This window comes from Peromyscus maniculatus, chromosome 1, assembly GCF_049852395.1.
Source record: "Peromyscus maniculatus bairdii isolate BWxNUB_F1_BW_parent chromosome 1, HU_Pman_BW_mat_3.1, whole genome shotgun sequence".
Classification (NCBI taxonomy): domain Eukaryota; kingdom Metazoa; phylum Chordata; class Mammalia; order Rodentia; family Cricetidae; genus Peromyscus; species Peromyscus maniculatus.
The window spans coordinates 39,138,089-39,158,291 of record NC_134852.1 but is presented as its reverse complement, the minus strand read 5'-3'; the positions used below and the strand labels follow the sequence as shown (position 1 = coordinate 39,158,291).

The 20,203-nt window shown below is 40.3% G+C and overlaps 1 long non-coding RNA gene across 2 annotated transcripts in view; it reads left to right on the top strand.

The window, feature by feature from the left end:
• The window catches only part of LOC143274327 (uncharacterized), a 48,278-nt gene that overhangs the window by 9,327 nt on the left and 18,748 nt on the right, over positions 1-20,203 (top strand). The window contains exon 3 of one of the 2 annotated variants that reach the window (XR_013052928.1): positions 8,770-10,963. The exons of the other annotated variant lie outside the window; for it this stretch is intronic. This is a non-coding gene — a long non-coding RNA (uncharacterized LOC143274327). Of the gene's footprint in view, positions 1-8,769; positions 10,964-20,203 lie in introns of those variants that run through there. 2 annotated transcript variants of the gene reach the window in all.

Genomic DNA, 20,203 nt, shown 5'->3' with positions numbered 1-20,203 from the left:
TGTGTACTCAAGAATTAAATAATTTGCTTCAGATTTTGCAAGGTGACTCAGATTTAAACAGTCCAAAGCAATTAACAGCTGAGGCTTAAAGTGAATTAGCCTAAGTAGAACAAAAATTACAAAATGCCTATGTGGATCGATTAGATCTCATAACAAAATGTATTTTAGTAATCATTTCCCTACTGGACTCATTATGGAGAGGGAGGATAATATTTTGGAATGGATTTTCCTAGCTCACAAACAGAGGACAATGTTAACGACCTATAGGGGAAAAGTTTCTGATTTAGTCATAAAGGGAAGAATAAGAATTTGTCAATTGTTAGGAATGGATCCAGCTGAGATTGTAGTACCCTATACTAATGCTGAAATTGTGCAATTATGCGTGATTAATGATGACTGACAAAGAGCTTGTAGTAACTTCCTAGGAGAACTTAAAAACAAATATCTAAAAAGTAAGTGACTTCAATTTATAAAGAGAACTGAATGGATTATTCCCTATATAGTAAAAAGAGCATCTATTTCTGGGGCTCTTATATTTTATACAGCTGTGAATAAATTAAGAATGGCTAGTTATAAAGCAGGAAGTATCAGTAAAGTTATTGAAAGTCTATGATTCAATTCAAAAATCAGAGTTATATATGAAAGACCCTAGCCCTTCAGGCTTATACCCCCAAGCCTCAGGAAAAGAGAAACTTCAAGCACCAGGAAATGAGAAACTAAAAATCTAGTTCCAAGGGCAACCTGACTTAGCCATTGTTCAATCTCCCCTGCAACCATATAACAATGTAAAAAAGATTTCTGTTAAGAGATGTGCTTAACTGTGACTGGGATAGTTGCAAGTGTTCCAGGAAGGACCACCATGACCTGTGTGTAAACTCCACTCCCGCCCTGATACCCCCCTTGAGGATTCAGGGAAAATGTACCTGTTGACGTAACTGTACCCCTTCTGTGATCACTCTGTACCCAGACCATGATCTTGTGAAATGAAATTGTATGGTAATTGTAATCATACGGGTTTTGTAGGGTTTTCCTTTATAAGCCCTTATGGGGCTGCAGTAAGATGCAACTCTTGCTCTTGGGAGCAAAGGAGCCCTTCTATACATAAGCTTAATAAATCCTGCTATTGCATCAACTGGACTGGATTCTGGGTTCTTGGGGCGCCCATTTGAGACCCTAAACTTTGGGGTCCAACAATATGCCATTCTGATGGTTTTATTAGACCTTAATGAATCTCTTAATATAATTAGTGATTCCTAATATGTGGAAATGGTGGTATTGCATATAGAAACTGCTAAACTTATTCCTAATAATTCAGAATTAACTTTATTATTTGTACTACCACAATAGGCAATCCAAGAGAGGACTTGTCCACTTTATATTACCCACATTTGATCTCATACTGGGTTGCCTGGACCGTTAGCTAAAGGAAATGAAGAAATTGATCAATTACTGATAGGAAATGTATTGTGAGCCTCAGAATTTCACAAGAAACATCATGTTAATAGTCGGAGCTTAAAGAAATGTAGATGAATTTCTAAATGGTCTTATTACATAAAAACCCGGAGCCAGATACAGGGGTGAAAGCCTGGGAGAGATCAGGGAAATAGGGAAAGCCACAGCTGAACCTTACTCACCAACTCTGCAGCTTCCAAGTGCGAGTTACTCCTGTCTACCCACATCTATATGGCTTGCTGTTCTGCCATCAGATTTGCTCTCTCCATTCACTTACATCATTTTCTCATCCTACCTAGTTCTGTCACTTCCTCTCTGTCTGTAAAGACCTCCAGAGTTAACTAGTTTTGGAGTTTATGGCATGTGCCACTACACCTGGATCTGTTTCCAGTATGGCCTTGAACACACAAAGATCCTGCCTGCCAAGTGATAGGATTAAAGGCATGTGCTACCATTGCCTGACTTCTTTGTTTATTTAAAATGGCTTGATGTTTCATCTGATCTCCAGGCAAGCTTTACTTATTAAAACACAAATAAAATATCACCACAAAGAAAAATTTTTCATTACTTGACAACAACCTAAGGAAATTAGAAAAAAAAACTGTCCTGCTTGTTCTTTGTATAAGCAAGTTCCTTTACATGCAGGAACTAATCTTAAAAGTACACAAAGTAATGAAATTTGGCAAATGGATGTATTCCATTTAGCAGAATTTGGAAAATTAAAACACATTTATCATATCCTTGATACATACTCTGGATTTTAATTGGCACCTGCATTAAGTTCTGAAAAGGCTGATTCTATAATTACACTTTTATTAGAAACAAAAGCTGTAATGGGCATACCAATACAAAATAAAAATGATAACACCTCACATATATCTCCTACAAAATCACACTTTTTGTTTTTTACAGGTTACAACATAAAACACATTACAGAGATACTATATAATCCTACTGGACAAGCAATTGTTAAAAGACCTAATAACACTCTAAAGGAGATGCTTGTCAAACAGAAGGATGATATGAGGACCCCCGGGATGGACTGCACAATGCCTGACTTACCTTAAATTTTTTAATTGCTAATGAAACAGTAACAACAGCTACTGACAGGCATTGGACCATACAAAAAAACTTGTCTGTACTGAAAGGTTGCCTTTACATCAGTATGGAAAATGGGAAAGGTGTTAGGATGGGGTTGAAGTTATGCTTATGTTTCTGGAGGAGATTAGAAGTTGTGGATACCATCAAAATTAATAAAGCTTAGACATGAGCAAGAGAAGTCTCCTGGATGCTTCCTGTTACTCAGATGCTTCTGGGAAGGAAAAAACACAGAATGCCTTTGGAGCAGACAGTTAATCCTTCTACTTGGGGACAGCTTAAGAATTTATATGACAAAGGGGACGTGGTAATTCCTATGACTCAGTTACCTCTGAATTCTAAAAATCTATTACTTGTCATGTCTCCTATGGTAACTTTACAGGTAAAAGGGACTGATCATAGTTACTGGGACTTAACTCCTAATCCTCCAATTAACTTAGCAGTAAGGTGGGAAAATATGGATATTCCTGTGGTGGTTAATCTTCTTGGCTATCTGGTCCTTATGATAACTGAGGCCCTGCTCAGCCAATGGAGGAGGGTAAATAGATTAAAAATTATACTGTGAGAGCATAAGGAATTCCTCTTCATATGGGAAATGGAATTCAGTATCTAAATATAACCTCTCAAGTAGGACTATCCATAATGAAACCTAAGGTTATCATAGTAAGTTTTATATACTTCATGCATCTGGTTTTAAAGGACAGGAGATTAATGCTACTAGATCTATAAATCTGCCATTCTGTGAGATAGGGGTTACCAACAAGGAATCTGACTGGGTACATTGGCAACAGTGCAAGATTGAGAAACCTCGAGTGCTAATTAATATCTCCTGTGGAGACATCATTGATTGGAGCCTTTATGGCTCCCCTCAAGGAAAATATTCTCACTTAGAATTAAAATTGAAGTGGTATAGTTTGAGTGGAACTGTAGAAATTAGTTCTTATGTTAATGAACCTATCCAGTGGCATGGAGTTGGAATGTCAAGTTGTCTCTTGCACTTTGGCTAACCTGTGAAAGTGAGCAAGTGTGTCCCACCCTCTTTTTTTATGAATTTTTTTTTTTTTTTTTTGGTTTTTAGAGACAGGGTTTCTCTGTGTAGCTTTGCGCCTTTCCTGGGACTCACTTGGTAGTCCAGGCTGGCCTCGAACTCACAGAGATCCACCTGGCTCTGCCTCCCGAGTGCTGGGATTAAAGGCGTGCGCCACCACCGCCCGGCATGAATTTTTTATTAATAAAATTTTTCTTTCATTTTACATACCATCCTGTTTCCCTTTCCTCCCCTTCCCCAGTTCTTCCTACCTCCGCCCCCCATTCCCACCCTGTCTCCTCATAGAGGGTAAGGCCCCCCTTGGGTAATCAACACAGGCTGGCATACCAAGGTGGGGCTGGACCTAGCCCCTCCCCACTGCATAAGGGCTGAGTAAGATATCTCACCACAGGGAATGGGCTCTAAAAGCCAGTTCATATACCCAGGATAAGTCCTGGTCCCCTTGCCAGGGGACACACAAAGACACCAAGCCACACAACTTTCACCCCCATTCAGAGGGCTTAGTGTGGTCCAGTGCAGGCTCCATGGTTGTCAGTCCAGAGTCCATAAGTTCCCACTAGCTTGGGTCAGCTATCTCTGAGATTTTTCCCATCCTAATCCTGACTCCCCTTGCTCCTATAATCCTTCCTCCCTCTAGTCAACTGAAATCCATGATCTTGGCCAATTGCTTGGCTATCGGTCTCTGCATCTGCTTCCACCAGTCACTGGATGTAGGTTCAGATGTAGGTTCAATGATGACAGTTAGGGTAGACACCAATCTCAGTGCAGGGGAAAGCTAGTTCAAGCACCCTCTCCACCAATGCTGGGGACAATCTTGTGAGTTTCTGGGGTTTTCCATAGCTGCAGATTTCTCCCCATCCCCTTCATGGAACTTTCTGTCAAGATATCTCTTTTATTGCTCTCCCTCCCCATCTCTCCCCAATCTCAAGTGCTCATGTTCCCACCTTCCATCCCTTCCTTCTAATTCCCACTCCCAGTTTACCCAGGAGATCTTAAACCTTTCCCATTCCTGGGGCAATACACATGTGTTCCTCTTGATGTTCTCCTCTTTACATAGCTTCTCTAGGGTTGTGGATTGTAGCCAGGTTATCCTTTGCTTTGCATCTGAAATTCACTTATGAGTGAGTATATTACTGTGTTGGTCTTTCTGGGTGTGGGTTACCTCACTCAGGATTATTTTTTCTTGTCCCATCCATTTGCCTACAAATTTCATGATGACATTGTTCTTTTTGCCACTGTGTAATACTCCATTGTATAAATGTACCATGTTTTCTTTATCCGTTCTTCAGTTGAAAGGCATCTAGGTTGTTTCCGGGTTCTAGATATTATAAATAATGCTGCTATGACCATAGTGGAACAAATGTCCTTGTGGTATGGTTGAACATCTTTTGGGTATATGCCCTGAAGTGGTATTACTGGATCTTGAAGTAGGTTGATTCCCAATTTCCTGAGATACTGCCATACTGATTTCCAGAGTGGCTGTACAAGATTGCATTCCCACCAGCATTGGAGGAGTGTTCCCCTTTCTCCACATCCTCTCCAACACAAGCTGTCATCGTTTTTTTTTATCTTAACCATTGTGGCAGGTATAAGATGGTATCTCAGAGTTGTTTTAGTTTGCATTTCCCTGATGGCGAAGGATGTTGAACATTTCCTTAAATGTCTTTCGGCCATTTGAGATTCTTCTCTTGAGAATTCCCTGTTAGCTCTGTAGCCCATTTTTTTTATTGGATTGATATTTTGCTATCTAGTTTCTTGAATTCTTTATATGTTTTGGAAATCAGCCCTCTGTCAGATGTGGGGTTGGTAAAGATCTTTTCCTATTCTGTATGCTGCCTTTTATCTTGACAGTGTCCTTTACATTAAAGAAGCTTCTCAGTTTGAGGAGGTTCCATTTATTTATATTTGTGCTCAGTGTCTATGCTACTGGTGTTATATTAAGGAAGTGGTCCCTGTGCCAATGCATTCAAGAGCATTTCCTACTTTCTCTTCTATCAGGTTCAGTGTAATTGGATTTATTAATTCACTTGGATTTGAGTTTTGTGCATGGTAATAGTTATGGATCTATTTGCATTCTTCTATATGTAGATATCCAGTTAGGCCAGAAGCATTTGTTGAAGACACTTTTTTTTTGGCACTGTATAAATTTGGCTTCTTTGACAAAATTGAGGTATTCACAGGTGTGTGGATTGATGTCAGGGTCTTCAATTTGATTCCATTGATCGTGTCTGTTTTTATGCCAATATCAAGCTGTTTTTATTATTATAACTATATAGTAGAGCTTGAATTCAAGGATGGTGATGCCTCTAGGAGTTCCTTTATTGTATAGGATTGTTTTGGGTATCCTGGATTTTTTGCTTTTCCATGTGATGTTGAGTATTGTTGTTTCAAGATCTGTGAAGAATTGCATTGCGATTTTGATGGGGATTTCATTGAATCTATAGATTGCTTTTGGTAAATTGCCATTTTTACTATGTTGGTCCTACATATACCATAACATGGGGAATCTTTCCATTTTCTGATACCTTCTTCAGTTTCTTTCTTCAAAGACTTAAAGTTCTTGTCATACAGGTCTTTCATTTGTTTGCTTAGAGTTACCCAAAGATATTTTATGTTATTTGTGGCTATTGTAAAGGGTGATGTTTCTCTGATTCCTTTCTCAGCCCATTTATCATTTTTATATAGGAGGGCTACTGATTTTTTGGAGTTAATCTTATATCCTGCCACGTTACTGGTACTGAATCTGTTTATCAGCTGTGGAATTTTTGGAGTCACATGTATACTATTATATCACCTGCAAATAGTGCAAGTTTGACTTCTTTTCCAATTTGAATCCCCTTGATCTCCTTTTGTTGTCTGTCTTATTGTTCTAGCTAGAACTTCAAGTGCTATATTGAATAGATATGGGAAGAGTGGACATTCTTGTCTTATTCCTGATTTTAGTGGAATTGCTTTGAATTTCTCACCATTTAGTTTGATGTTGGCTATTGACTTGCTGTATATTGCCTTTATTATGTTTAGGTATGTTCCTTGTATCCCTGATCTCTTCAAGACCTTTATTATGAAGAGGTGGTGGATTTTGTCAAAGGATTTTTTTAGCATCTAATGAGATGATCATGTGTTTTTTTTTTCCTTTCTGTTTGTTTATATGGTGGAGTACATTGAAAGATTTTCATATGTTGAACCATCACTGCATCTTGAGCATAAAGCCTACTTGATCATGATGGATGATTTTTTTATGTGTTCTTGGATTTGGTTTGTTAATATTTTATTGGGAATTTTTGTATCAATGTTCATGAGGGAGATTGGTCTGTAATTCTCTTTCCTAGTTGTGTGGTTTGGGTATGAGAGTAACTGTAGCCTCGTAAAAAGTGTTTAGAAATATTCCTTCTGTTTCTATCATTTGGAACAGTTTTAGGTGTATTGATATCAGTTCTTTTTGAATCCTGGCAGAGTTCAGTGCTAAAACCATCTGGCCTTGGGCTTTTTTTTGTTTGTTTTTTTGGGAGACTTTAGATGACTGCTTCTATTTCCTTAGGGGTTATAGGTCTATTTAAATTGTTTATCTGATCTTGTTTTAATTTTGATATATGGTACCTGTCCAAAAACTTGTCCATTTCTTTTACATTTTCCAATTTTGTGGAGTACAGGTTTTCAAAGTATAATCTAATGATTCTCTCCATTTTTTCAGCATCTCTTATTATGTCCCCCTTTTACTTCTACTTTTGTTAATTTGGATATTCTCTCTCTGCTTTTGGGTTAGTTTAGATAAGGATTTGTTTACCTTGTTGATTTTCTCAGAGAACTAACTTTTTGTTTCATTGATTCTTATATTTTGGTTGTGAGCCTAGTATGTCTTTAAACATACTCTTTCAAAGTTTATATATTCTTAGAGCAAGGACAACAATCTGGATACCAGTGAAGTTGTCAATGCCATGTCAAGGTACACACATTTGATGAACCTGGTACAGAAGCTAGTTGAAAGAATATTAAGAAGAATACATCAAATGGTTGGATTGATTATTGCAGGTATCATGGGAATTATTGCATTGACTGCTACTGATGCAACAGCCAGAGTGGTGCTTCATAAAAGAAATTCCAACTACTGAGTTTGTTAGAAACTGGCATAAGTATTCTACAGAAGTTTGGACTGAACAAAATAAAATAGATAATGAGATAGTTAATGAATTAGCTGATTTGAGACAAGCTGGTATATTGTTGAGAGATCAGTTAGAACTATCAAAGGAGCAAATAAATTTAAAATGTGATTGGAATGTTATGTATTACTCCTTTAAAGTTTAATGAAAGCAAGTATGGTTGGGAAAAGATAAAAATGCATTTGATGGGTCACCCTAACTCTTCTCAAATGATTTATGATTTACAGCAAGAAATTAAGAATTGTTAAATGTTACCTGATATGACAAGAATGGATGTTATGGAAAGCCTTGCAGATACTATAGCCTCATTCAACCCTGCACATCACTTTAATAGATTTCTTGTTTGAGCAAGGGTTGTTCTTTTGCTAGCAACAGTAACCTTATTGGCTTTAAGATGTGTTTTGATTTACTTACATAGATTGTAAAACAGAAAGATAGAGAAAAGGCTGTATTTGCTGTGGAGCTACATAACCTCCAAAATAATTAATTGTTGCATGTAAAAAGGGGGATATGTTGGGAGAAATTCTGCAGAACTGCAGCTGGTTTGATTCCTGAGTGTTAGCACCTAGCTTTGATCTGCCTTTTGTGATTGCTACCTTCTGTCTCCATTATCTCCTGTTTGAAGTCTTATCTGAGAGTTTGCTAGGAGTTCAAAGCCTATGAAAACTTGGTTCAGGGACAACCCAGAAAACTGTAATATTCCTTTCCTGAGAATTTGCATTTGGCATAGTCCCACTGAGGGGCTTAGATAAGAGGTATATGGAATTGACTTGCTAAAGTTGTGAATTACATAACAATAAAAGGGTCCTTTGCTTATCTACAGTGTTTCAGTTCAGAGAGATGGACCCCCTCTGAATGTGATAAAGTCTAAAATCATTCTTACAGTGCTCTGTGCCTTCTTTCTTTGAGCCCCAATGAACACACATCCAATATACCACAGTTTCTCTTAGGAAAAGGAGATTGAGTGAACAGCACCTGAATTTTTACTGCTGATGTTATTATCTCCACCTTCAGATCCTATTCCTGGTCTGAGCCAGGGGCTCCACCATCACATCTACAACTGGCCAGCATGAAGAAATCAAAGCAAAGGGCCCCCTCTTCCCTTCTCAAAAGCAGAAATTTAGCCTTGAGAAGGTTCTGCCAGGGAAGAAACTGAGGTTCAAGGAGGGAAATACACTCGGCCTTGGCCACATTGTCATTGGGGATCCTAGGGCTTACAGGCAGTCTCAAGTGCTCCTCATGCTCATTTTCAGCCCTGAGCCCAGCTGTCTTCCTGAACACTGGAAATCCCAAGCTCATGTTTCTGACTTTGTACCTGTTCCTGACTTTATGACAGATACAGTCTCTTCCTCCCTCTGCATGAACTCTGGAAGCAGTACATCGGCGACCTGTGCAACAGGCTCAAGCCAGACATGTGAGTTTATTTCTGAAGCCTGCCATGGGATTAGACCCCAAGTCTTCAGAGCACTAGAGATGCAGCCTGAGAAACCATCTGGCTGTGGGTGTTTGTGATCCTGCTTGCTTTGTTACCAATGCGTCTTTGTGGGCTCTCTTCACCACCTAGGCAGCCACAGATGATTCAGGCCAAGCACATAAAGGCAAATCTTCATGGTGCTATTATCTCAGGTAATTTCTATGAGAGCATATGTTCATCTGGGCAATGTTATTCAGTGGCAGTATTCTGCCTGTCATCTGTCACTTGGTATCCCTGAGTTATCTCTAAGTTACAAACAGTGAAGATCTAAGATGGTTGTGACCTGACCCATCTTGAGACATTGTTAAACACACTAAGTGCTCTCTGCATGTCATCGGCTCACACTGTTGGAACCTAGCTGGGACTCTTGGGGGCAGATTCTCTCTCATCATGGTTTCCCGTGTGCCATCATCAGTGCAGACATTTCCTGTGATTGCCAGACTCATTCACCTCATTGCACCCAACAGCCACCTGGACATCCAGGAGGTACCTCAAACTACCTATCTAACACAGAACCCTTGGTCTCCATTTAGGTCAGCTCTCTGTGACTTGAATTCCCCATCTGCAAAAATGACACATCACTGTATACAATTTGTTCAGCCTAGAAACCTAGAAACACACACATCACCTCTTTCCTAATCGTCCACCTCAAGTCATTTAATACCATGTTTTTTAATCTAACTTACCTCCAGCTCCCTCAAGATGGTATGGAAGCTTTTCCTCCCCCTTCCACATACTGTTTTTTGCCACATACACATTAGATGAAATTCCCAAAATGAAGGTTGTTATCAGACATCAGACTACCAACTGTCATTTGCCTCTTCTTTAGCAGCTTCCCATCCAGTCAGAGTAAAAGTTTTCAGTGTTCGTGGCTGGCCTCTGTGTTACTAGCCCATCAGGTGCCTTTGCTTAGGTCCTTCTCTTAATCAGGGTACTCTGCAGGTTTGTGTATTGATTCCTGTTCTGCCTACTGTGACCAGTGCCACACAAGCTAACATAACCAACCCCATCCAGTCTTGCCCTGGGCCTCAGCCAGCTGTCTGTAGGCCAGTATCCTACAGGGCATCATCTCACCCTTCACTACAGAGGGAGCTTCCCTCTGCAGACTAGAACAACGCCCCATCACCTCCCAAACCTCAAATCCAACATCTACTGCAAGACTTCAGCCGCCAACCAATTCCATGGAGGAAAGTTGACATTCCAGGGCCAGTCATCTCACAGCCCATCACAGAAGAGCAGAGGCCAGAGAGGGAGGCCATGAAGAGGCGGGCTCAACAGGAGAGAGAGAATGCCGCCAAGAACACCTCTCTGGGAAAACTGCAGCTCTTCCTTCAGAGGGAGAAAGATATGGAAATTTCTAGATTTTTTTTGGCTATGTCATGTAAGGTCTGGCCTAGACTTTGGAACTCATTACTGTTCAACATAGATAAAGGGAGATATAGACACACATATACATGTACACATTGGATTTAAAGATCTGGGTATATGTGTATATACGTAGGTACATATGGAGTTAAGGAGATTAATTGGTAGATGCAAGGATTTATATATATAAATGTCAGACAGAGTTTCTATACTTGTAAAAGACACTAAAAGTGACTGAAGAAAAAAAGTCAGTTATATCAACCATGAGTAAGAATATATAGGAGTCTTTGATGGTTTCTTTATACCTATGCTACTGTTCATGTTGCCAAACTAAAATATGTGTAATATAAATAAAATATACTATAAATCACTGGTATTGTTTATTTAAGGTAAAAATAATTATTCCCTTTGACTTTTATTTTCAAATAAAATAAAAGTCTTTGAACTTGGTATTTTTCCTGTAGGAGTTACTGTGAACTGTTACAGTAAACACATCCCTGCTCTTATCACACTTTCTCCCATTTTAAACCACTCACCCCAGTCCTTTAATCATTAATGGTCTGGGATAGCGCTCCTTCTGAAATTTCATGAAATGAAATACAGGATTCCATGAACCACTATCAAGCACGCACTTTAAAGAGAAAATATACAAGGTTGACCATCTTCCTGAGAAGAGTTTCATTTCATAACTATGTTTATCTCTAGTTGTTTCCATCTTTGAACTCAACCATTTAATACTTTAATTTATTTTGCATGTGTGTGTGTGTGTGTGTCATCCACCTGAATTCATGTGGAACACATATGTGGAGTGCCCACAGAGGCCGGAAAAGGGCATCATCTCTAAGGTCTGGAATGAAGAGAGTTAGAAAGCCACCAGGAGGTGCTCTGAAGCAGGCCTGGGGATTCTGCAATCACTCCAGTGTTCTTATTCACTTAGCCATCTCATGGAGCCTGAGTTGAATCTACATACTGCAAACAACATAACTTCATTTTCCCTATGGCTGAAAATACTTTACTTTCTTCAGACATCCCCTTTTCTTCACCCATGGCTATGCTGTTGGACACTATGCTTGTTCTACAAACAGTGCTACAGTCAACATTGATGGGAAAGTACATTTCTAATAGATTGAGTTCTTTGGAAAGGCATATGAGAACCATGTGCTGGGCCAGGTTTTGGCTTTTGGAGGATCCTCCACACTGACATCCAACAAGGGAGAAAAACTTCGCATCCCTGCCAGCACTGTTTAACATTCCCTTCTGAGAACTCTCTCAGTATATCTGTCATTTCTTTTCTAGTTGGCCTTGGATGGCATCGAGGAGGTCCACTGTGCATGTCCTTGATTCTTCCTCAACTTCTTCCTTAAATTTCAGAAGGAGCTCTATCCCAGATAAGGACATCAACTATTCTTGGAGACAAGTCATTGAATGCCCCAATCCACAACCTTCAAAAATCCTGGCATTGCCATAAGCTCTATGCCTGGAACAAACAGAGAATGACAACCTGCATGAGATGACAGCAAATCCGTCAATGCCTCTGGATACCTATGAGTCCACGAAAGAAAACCAAGACCCATCTCCTCCCTTTGGCACACCCCAACATGAAACATCCCTTGTACTTCACTAACCCAGGGAGCTTAGGGCAGGAGCTTGCTTCTGACAATGCCACCAGGGAAAGCAGCAGTCTTGGTCAGGATGAGCCTGGGACATGCACAGTGTTTTGGCCTCCAGCGTGGACTTTGCAGACATGACTACACTAGTGGCAGAAGTTCACCTCCCCAACTGCTCAACTCCCTCTCTGAACTAAACCAATTCCAGGTACCCACAGTCACTCTATACAAAGACTCCATGGTCATCATCAGTGATCAGACCCAGTAAAGTTAAGGTGTGTTCAGCACATCCTTAAACCAGTTGAGGAAGATGGAAGAAAAAATCTCTAATCTTCTTCACATAGCTTCTCTGTTCAGAATCCTTTATCAGGACATGATAGAGGGAGAGGCTGGGGTCAGTGCTGTGGCCAGAGAAGGCGATATTGATAACATGGCCCAGGAAATGGAGGGCTAAGCTCAGAAAGTCACACTCTGCAGGTCCAGCAGACCTAGGAATCATAGAATACAAGACCAAGAGAACTGGAGAAATAACTCCAAGAAAGCTGAAGGAGCTGAAGCCATCAAGTCACTGTCCTTAACACCACAAGGAAGCAGGAATTACTGGAGCTCAGCCATGATAGATTTAACAAGCTTTAAATCCACCTCAGCGAGCACATGCTGGAGTCTGTGAAGGTCTGTCACTCACTGTGGAAGAAGGGTGAGAGGAAACCTGGCATCTTCTGAACCTTCAACTCTTTGTGCCACTCTGTGCTCTAACAGTATCAGAGTTTGTTACACTTTGGGCTCTGGGACATTGGGCAGTAATTATCTTTGTCCAGGGTTAATTGTAGTAAACAGAATTCATTTATTTACTAACTCATATTTACTTTCTTGAGAAAAGGACCCTCTCCATAGCCCAGCCTATCCTGGACCTGGCTAAATCGAACAGGCAAACATTGAACTCAGAAAGAGCTGCCTGCCTTCCCCTCTGCCTCTGTCTCCATGTCAACCACACCCTCCCCTTCTGCCACCACACCTGCCTCTTCCTCAGCCCCTGCCTAAAGAGTGCTGAGACTAAAGAAATGCAGCAAGAAGCCATGTGGAATCCAGGTTATTTTTGTACAGGTGGATGACCACGTTTTAGTGCATGACTTGATGAAGAGTCCATGTGTACTCCATGGTGAATTTATGGTACATACCTAAAGCCAAAAAGACTAAACCACATGTATTTCCAAATGGAACTTAACTCAGATTCATTTTTTTTCTGGCAATCTACCTTGTTTCAGTTGTAAACTATACCTGTGAATCACTAACCTCCTATGAGATGTGCTAATACTATTTTGGATATTTAGTGATTTTATGTTAAAGTTATGATTGCTTTTCTACTTCTATGAATTCGGGCATCTGATTTTTATAGAGGAATTGTATTCAGCCTGTAAATAGAGTTTCATGGTATAACTTTCTTCACAATATCTACCCCGCAACTAATGTGTAGGCCCAAAGGTGTACATTCTAAAAAGGGCTATGTCCAGACTCACCCATCTAGAAAATGTTAACAAACCTAGCATGGAATGATCCTACTACCTGTATGCAATGATCCTCACAGGGACAAATTTGGGTACAACAGAATGATGGAAAGCAATGGATTAGGAAGGCCTCTGGTTTTATCACTCTCTGTGTGTGGTTTTAATTACAGATTTGCACACTGCCATGAGATTACTATGCTTCACTTTACACCTTAGGAGCAGTAGAAACACATTTGGATGAATATCTTTTGACCTTGACATTATTTTAAGCTTTATGTATTCAATCTAAGGGTCTTGTAAAATAATCCTTATTAAAGAAACTCAGGAAGCATTTTTGGCACTAAAGCAATTCACACAATGTTGTACTTGTACTGAATCCTCAATGTCATTATTTCTCATTGTAGTATTCATTGAACCTGTTCTTTTAAACTATATATTGTATACTGAGCCCAGTAACTTTATGACCAAGGTTCACCCATTCCTTAACTCTCATCAAAATTCTTAGGCATGGTTCATATGCTCAACAGCATTACCTTCAATGTCAGGAATGGAACCAGGTAGGTATGTGTAATCGAGCATACATATAGTGAGATAGCATCAGGAGATATTTGTCTTGGACTGGATACATATGGTATAATATGATTATCGCGAGTTAAAAGAACTATCTTGTAATAACATTGACAACACTCATCACTTTAGCTGAAATGGTTCTGTTGTGTGTAGACATCACATATTCCTTATCCATTGCTCAGTTATTGGACAGGAAGATCAGATAACATAAATATTCCTGAAAAATACTGCAATCTATACTGATGCGAAATGCAGTAGCATGTTCATTTCCTTGGAATAGTATAGATGGGATATGTGACAAACCGTGGGTTGGTGTTTAAAGTGACTCCATACTGAAATAGAGAGAGAGTAGAATACTTCACACTATACCCACCAACTTATTGGTGTTTCCTGTGGAAGCAATACTTGGAAGCCCCCTACTTTCAGTTAACTCTCCATTTCTATTCTCTAGAATCAAGAAATACCATTTTCCAATGGACCTGGTGTTCAAATTCAAGTAATGTCTAGAATGACAAGTCAAGTTTTCATGAACCTCCATGGCTCCTTCTACTAAGTACAGTTAAGATTCACAGCCACAGAACTGGCTATCACTGTGTCCATCTCTTCAATTACTTTCTAAGGTCTCCATCCATCTAAAGTAATCACTTCTAAGGCATCACAATGGGATGTTCACTTGATTTTGGAATAGAAAGCCATGCTACACTATTCTACCCTAGTGCTCTAGCTCTCAATTCCATTGGGCTCGTACTTGCAGGACAATCCCTGAGCTTTGGATGGACTGCTTTGTGCATGATCCATTTCTGAGTACCAGCTGGCCATCTCACCACAACAGCAGCCACTGAGTCTCAGCAGCCTAAACAATGACAGCTCTCTCCAACAGCAACAGAAACAATTCCAAAGGAAGGCCAGCAAAGAGTCAAACTGTAACAGTTACAGCTGAACCTGAAACTACATTAATCTCCTGCAAAACCACAAAGGTTTAGAAGGGAAATGTAAACACCCAATCATTCTAGTAAAAAAAAAAAACAATAGAAATAGTCTTTCCTCTGGGACCTAGAACTCCTCAGTCTGAAGAAATTTTGTGGTGAATTGCAGTACATGATAAGATTTCCCTTCTGTGCATGTGTACAGATATCATTGGAGAGTTGTTGTGAATGTACCTAAAATCTGTGCCTTCTCTGTAGCAGTACACTCAACTGTCTTGACATTTTATTATATGAGAGAGACAGCCAACAACCTAATAGGGAAATTTCTGAGAATTCTCCCCCAAAGTGATGGAAGAGCCTGGCTTGTTCTATGAAAGCCAGACTCAGGAGGGGGTTCCAGCTTGCGGCAAGATGACTCCTTCATAGCCGGCTACTCAGTAAGTTTGGTGCTATTCTACTTTGGGCTCATGACTTTAATAGGAATAAAATAATTTTTCCTATTCTTGGAAGTCCTAAGGACCTTCTTGGCCAACATCTCCTGAGGCTTGAGCCCTCTCTTGCCCCTTAGCATTTAGCAGGCATATGTCTTCAGGGAGTGCCATTTTTCCCCCATGCAGGATACCATTTTCAAGTTATTTAACTTACATTTATTTTCCTAGAGATGCTGTCCCAAAGTTTTATTTTTCCATATTGATTTGTTACCTCTTGAAAGCATTTTCTTTTCTAAAGAGCAACAGAAATATAGTAGGAACTGATTAGTGGGGACATGGAAAAGAATTAGGAGGAATAGAAGGTTCAAAAACTAAAACCACTATAGATTTTTAGAATTAGTAAGTTAATTATTACACTGAATGAAAAATAATATGCAAATGTTTAAAAATAAAAAGTACAGAAATGAAAATTAAACACAGAAGTCAGTTCTATCTATCTATCTATCTATCTATCTATCTATCTATCTGTCTATGTACCTTATCTATGTATCTCTCATTTTTAATCAACTCTCAGACTTCTCAATAACACAGTCCCAGATTCACTTCAGTCTATGCCGCTATAAGAACACACATTTTTCAGAATGTTCTATGACCAGGAGCCTGGATGAACCTTCCAAATTACAGTCATTACCACTTGGAATGTGTCACATTATCTGAGAAGTGAACAGTCATGAAGGAAACTGCAAGGTTGAAAGACAAAGGCAGACTACTGGCCTATAAAAAAGGACAGTCTTTTTACAGAGCTTTGACATGCACTACAAAACATGAAACAATCTGCATGGAGGAACAGTTCTACTGAGCTGGGCATGTAGCTGCAAGCTACAGCACTAGCTCAGTGTAAAGGAGGTCCCAAGGGAAAGTGCTGACAGCTCATGTGAATGCAGGAGGAGGGCTAAACAGGCTCCAGGGTCATTTTCAATCAGGACTGACAGACAGACACTATCATAGTAGTGCTTGTTGAGGCAGTTAGAATAAGAAAGGTATATAAATGCACACTACACCCATGCCATGAGACAGTCTATGAATCCACCAGTGAGTGACCGGAGAGGATAACAATCTAAACCAAACTGAGGAAACAAAAAAGGTTTATTCATATTTAAACAAAATATATTCCTGTCTGTGTTATACATTGAGATGGGAAATGGGTTGTTTTATTTTTCAAATATGAAGAAATATTGTAGGACAGATGAGCCAGTCAAAGAAACACACCCCAGCCCTGAAACCAGAGTGAAAACTGTAAAAAAGGGCCTGTGAAAGATACACACTTTTGCCCTGAAACCAGAGTCGATGACACACATTCTGCCCCTGACCCAATCACCACAAAAACTAACCAATCCCTGAGCGTGAAAACCTACAGAACATAATCAAACCAATCTCTGGGTTTGTCCAAACTCAGGGATTGAAATCTGAGCAATTCTTACCCTGCAATGATTCACCCTGGAAAGACTCCCCCACTAAGAAGCCCTACATAAGCACTGTACCTGTTCAATTGGTAGGTGCCTTATTTCTTCCTGCAGAGGGAATCACCCTCCTTGACTCTTCCCCTAAAATAAATCTATTGAATGAGGGTTGAGTGAGACTGTTTTTTTTTTTTTTTGTCAGAAGGGAGCAGAGCAGAGGGAGATCATTATCCACACAGGAGCAGAGCAGAACAGAACTGTAACATTTCCCTGGGGGATACCTTCCCCTAACAAAGCAGAGTTGTTACATTGCTGAAAGCTTTCCCTGGAGCAGAGATTTAAGGTGCTATGTTTAAGTTCACTTTGTGCTCTTCATTGGTTCTCAACAGCCAAGATCCCTGTCCATCAAGCTGCAACACTCACAAAAACACCTACTTTGGTTTTTTCATGTAACCCACCACCACATACCAACAAATGCCTTCCTGCTCAAGGTGTTGCAGGATCTATTTAAACCTTTCTCAGAAAAAAAGCATGTCAGAGACTGCTAGAGCCCAGGATTCTGCAGAAACTGTTGCCAGAAGGAAGAAGGTTCAGTAACTGTCACACTCATTATACTTGTGGATGAAGAGAGAAGGCGGCCAGACTCAATGACTAACAACCTCAGTACTGTAAGAAGGGTGGCAAGATACAAAGAATGCCCAAGTGTCTGACACCAGAGTGAGACGCAAGATGAACACCCTAACTACAGGGGCTACCCCTCAAGTGCTTGCTACAACCAGCAGCATCCAATTACAAGCATCTTCACAATTACCAGAAGACCACTGCTTCTTGAAGTTCACCATGATACTTCCCACCATTTTAAGGGTACAGGTTCACCCTAATCCAAGAATGAAATCCTACCAAAAAAGGATGAAAAGCAGAGAAGAGAGATATGAATCCTGCCTGGAACAACAAAGACTAAGGAAGCCATCTAGGAGAAGAAACCCAAAGAGAAGATTCTTGGAGTTCATCATTCAAAGTGCTCTCAATACACTCAAGTCTGTCCTTTAACACAGTCACAATGGAGCCCTTTGATCTCTTCCTTGGGTCATGGACTGATGATGATGGCTCATAAACCAGATCAACTGAACCTGAGTTCCCTCCTCCCATGCTGACCTCTCCTTCCTGGCCAAGGGAACTGACTGTATATAAGAAGCTCTGCCAATATCCTGGACTAAATCTCCTGAGAGGGGGACTTCCATGCCAGGGTTGCCTCCTCTCACTAGCACACACCTCAGCCTGCATGGCTACTGTTAGTCTCCTGGCATCCTCTCCAACCATTCCACCTATTAGCTCAGAATCCGGCTTTCTTATTGACTGCTGCCCCGTTTATGACATCATTCGCCCTTCAACCCAACCTACCAACCTGGTAGGCTCTTGGGGTTGCCACGGTGATGCCTGTAAACAAATTTGGATCATCATAGGTCACCTGTGACCAGTGACCAGTAAGTGCTGTCTGATACTGGACACACTTGCCACTCAGGTCAGCTGATCAGACAAGGACAATTCTCTTGCTCCATTGTACCGTGGATTGCTGATAGTCTCCCCCCCCCCCCCGACCATGGCAGGTAAGGAAAGAAATTTTAAAACATTATGAAATAAGGGATCACTTCTCCCTTATTTTTACTATACTTTTAAATTTTTGTGTAATGGGTATACTGTTGATGCTGATAGAGATATCTGCAATTGAATGTCACATTTAGATATGGTTCTTACGGAGGCTGGAAAATATGGATCTAAAAGAAGACAAACTGCAGAGATGACCCTGGATGTACACAAAGGTAGTTTGGAACTAATGTAATAGATAACCACAGAGTAAATAAAAAGGCACAAGACATTATCATTTCCCAACCCATTATTAGGCAGCCACACTGTTGAGATTATTATAGGTAAAGGTTTCCTGTCACATATAGAAAACAATGTCCAGCTCTAGGCCCTGGCTCTTACACTCTATCTTACCCATCTTCCACAGCATTCTCCTCCTCTTTTGGTAGGGTTGGATGTTATCAACATGGGCTGGCTACTCCACAGTCAGTTGTTCTCTGGACAAGAACTGACACACAAGTGTGTGCAGGGATTCTCACAAGGATTCCCAAATAGGAGAGTTACAAGAAATTAACAATTACTGTGGAAGTGTTCATTGAAGAATCAGTGTAACCAACTTTTAATTAAGAAACAATCTCATTCAGAGATGAACCCCATGCTACATTAGAAATCCTAAACTGTCACTTGAAACATAGGCACTCAACATGAAATGTTATCAGCAGGTTGTATTCATGTAGTCATATTGGATGTGTGCTGAATTTATATTAAAAAATAACAAGTAGTGACTTACATAAAAAGTAGTAGGGAACAGGGAGAGTTAGATGACAAAGGGATTCTTAGCTAAATACAGTTCTTTTTCTTTTTGTTTTTTTTGAGACAGGGTTTCTCTGTGTAGCTTTGTGCCTTTCCTGGAACTCGCTTTGGAGACCAGGCTGGCCTTGAACTCACAGAGATCCTCCTGCCTCTGCCTCCCGAGTGCTGGGATTAAAGGCATGTGCCACCACGGCCCGGCAACAGTTCTTATCTATGAAAGTCCTGATACGTCATTTCATTAAGAAAGCTCAGAGTAGAGCCAAGCCTGGTGGACATGGTAAGAACCTACAATGCCAGCACTCTGATGCAGAGACAGGCCAGTCTGTGTGATTTCAGGCCAGACTGATCTAGGTAGAGACTCTCTCTCTGTCTACATTGAGGAATATCTGCACAGAACAGAACAAAGGCACAGGCATGGGAAGCTAAGGTTCTCCTACTTTAAACACTTCTGTTCTGGACACAGCTGTGAGGCAGTGTCACAGCAGGAATCAGAAAAAGACAAAGCATGGCAAAGAAGGCTGTTGTCCAGTCAGAGCAAGGGTCAATGTGGATCAACTAGAAAGTCCATGCCAGCACAGGAAGAACAGCAGCTCACTAAATGAATGCCATCCTGTCCTTTACCAAGAATTATTCTGAACCATTTGTTTGGGATATGTGAGGAAAAATGGGTCTCAGACTCTCCCAGACTGTATAAAGAGGAGAAAACAAAGATC